The sequence below is a fragment of the Seriola lalandi genome, unplaced genomic scaffold (assembly GCF_002814215.2).
Source record: "Seriola lalandi dorsalis isolate HSWRI2012SDOR001 ecotype SW California unplaced genomic scaffold, Sedor1 jcf7180002049891, whole genome shotgun sequence".
Lineage (NCBI taxonomy): Eukaryota > Metazoa > Chordata > Actinopteri > Carangiformes > Carangidae > Seriola > Seriola lalandi.
Window position 1 is genome coordinate 2,451 of NW_019520444.1, and position 2,608 is coordinate 5,058.

Genomic DNA, 2,608 nt, shown 5'->3' on the forward strand with positions numbered 1-2,608 from the left:
CGGCTCTGCACGTGGCGGCCGCCGAAGGTCACACAGAGGTCATCCGCTTCCTGCTGGAGAACGCTGGAGCGAACCCCGCCCTCAAGGACAGGTGAGGCCACACCTGCCGAGCGCAGTCTGTCACCACGAGCCTCCGTAGGATCTTCAGACAGAACAAGAGTTCAAATCATTATCTTTTTAAAACAAGTGAAAAAATTATAAATGATAAAATGTTTTTGTTTCAGAGAAATGAGAGAATGAGTTTTTGTTCCTGTTGGATGTTTCTTCATTTTCAGGTGTTTTCATCATTTTATAGTTTCATATAAACTTTGGACATAGATTGTATATAATTGTATATAATTGTATATAATTTACATGTTGAGACAGTGTCTGATGTAGTTCTGTCCCTCCACCAGGTGGGGGAGCTCTGCTCTGCAGGAGGCCCGGAGGCACAGCAGGGGCTCTGCAGTTCAGCTGCTGCAGGGAGCCACAGTCTGACCTGGGACCAGTTAGACAGAAGCTGGTTCACAGAGATACATGGGTGACTCAGATCTGAAGAACTGGTCTGGGTTTTATCCATCAGATCAGATCAGAGCTGCAACAATTACATTATATTAAATGTATTTTTATAAAATGTTGAAAACGTGAGAATCTTTGACTTTAGATTTCAGACTTTGAGCTGTTTGTTAGAGAAATGAGACGTTTGAAGACGTCACCTTGGATGTTTTTCACCATTTTCTGATGTTTTATTGATTATATAATCAACTGATAATTAACTGTTAATAAAATCAGCGTTAGTCGTTTCCCTGATCCAGATCAATAAACTAGGAATCTGACTTTCAGAACAAGTTTCCTCAGTGAATAAAACTCTGTCATGATCCACTAACTAACTTCTAATTAACAACTACAGAGAGTTAAACTAGTCACAGACTAATCACAGACTGGTTAAACTGGTGACAGACTGGTTGAACTGGTGACAGACTGGTTGAACTGGTGACAGACTGGTTAAACTGGTCACAGACTGGTTGAACTGGTCACAGACTGGTTAAACTGGTGACAGACTGGTTGAACTGGTGACAGACTGGTTGAACTGGTCACAGACTGGTTGAACTGGTGACAGACTGGTTAAACTGGTGACAGACTGGTTGAAATGGTGACAGGCTGGTTAAACTGGTCACAGACTAATCACAGACTGGTTAAACTGGTCACAGACTGGTTGAACTGGTGACAGGCTGGTTAAACTGGTCACAGACTAATCACAGACTGGTTAAACTGGTCACAGACTGGTTGAACTGGTCACAGACTGGTTAAACTGGTCACAGACTGGTTGAACTGGTGACAGACTGGTTAAACTGATCACAGACTGGTTAAACTGGTCACAGACTGGTTGAACTGGTGACAGACTGGTTGAACTGGTCACAGACTGGTTGAACTGGTGACAGACTGGTTAAACTGATCACAGACTGGTTGAACTGGTCACAGACTGGTTGAACTGGTGACAGACTGGTTGAACTGATCACAGACTGGTTGAACTGGTCACAGACTGGTTGAACTGATCACAGACTGGTTGAACTGGTCACAGACTGGTTGAACTGATCACAGACTGGTTGAACTGGTGACAGACTGGTTAAACTGATCACAGACTGGTTGAACTGGTCACAGACTGGTTAAACTGATCACAGACTGGTTGAACTGATCACAGACTGGTTGAACTGGTCACAGACTGGTTAAACTGATCACAGACTGGTTGAACTGGTCACAGACTGGTTAAACTGATCACAGACTGGTTGAACTGATCACAGACTGGTTGAACTGGTCACAGACTGGTTGAACTGGTCACAGACTGGTTGAACTGATCACAGACTGGTTAAACAGGTGACAGACTGGTTGAACTGATCACAGACTGGTTGAACTGGTCACAGACTGGTTGAACTGGTGACAGACTGGTTAAACTGGTCACAGACTGGTTGAACTGGTCACAGACTGGTTGAACTGGTCACAGACTGGTTAAACTGGTCACAGACTGGTTAAACTGGTCACAGACTGGTTAAACTGGTCACAGACTGGTTGAACTGATCACAGACTGGTTAAACAGGTGACAGACTGGTTAACTCAGTGACCAGTCTCCCTGTTGTCTCTGGTGTGAAAGCAGCAGCAGCAGCTCTGTCTGACAGAATGAATGAATGATTAATATTCTGTTCACGTCTTGTTTCTATTGATGAGAGAAAGAAACTCTCTGCTGTGGAATCTGCTGCAGCGGCTTTAATAAAGAAACTCTGTGACTGTCCCTCTTAACAAACCAGTAAACTTCCATTTCCTTCTGTGATGTGAATTAAAAATAAGTTATGATTCTAAAACATAAAATATAAAACAAACAGCTGCTTAAGGAACAAACCAGATGAGTGAGATGATGGTGATTCAGGGTTTGGATCGACTACGACTCCTGAGTGTGTTCTGTGTGGTCGGGGTTAATGCACCAACAAAAGGCAGTGAAGAAGAACAACAACGATTTCTAAATAATGTAAAAACTGGCATCAAAGGTATTAAAACTAAATATACAAGACAAGATAAGAAACTGTATAATCAGCTTCCTGTAGCTACAGTATCACAGTAAAAGTACTTCCTGTAG

The 2,608-nt window shown here is 42.9% G+C and overlaps 1 long non-coding RNA gene across 1 annotated transcript; it reads left to right on the forward strand.

The window, feature by feature from the left end:
- Positions 1–6: 6 nt before the first annotated feature.
- LOC147819743 (uncharacterized) lies at positions 7–821 on the forward strand. The gene is made up of 2 exons (XR_015436665.1): positions 7–91; positions 396–821. It is a non-coding gene; the product is annotated as an uncharacterized LOC147819743 (long non-coding RNA).
- The last annotated feature ends 1,787 nt before the right edge of the window (positions 822–2,608 follow it).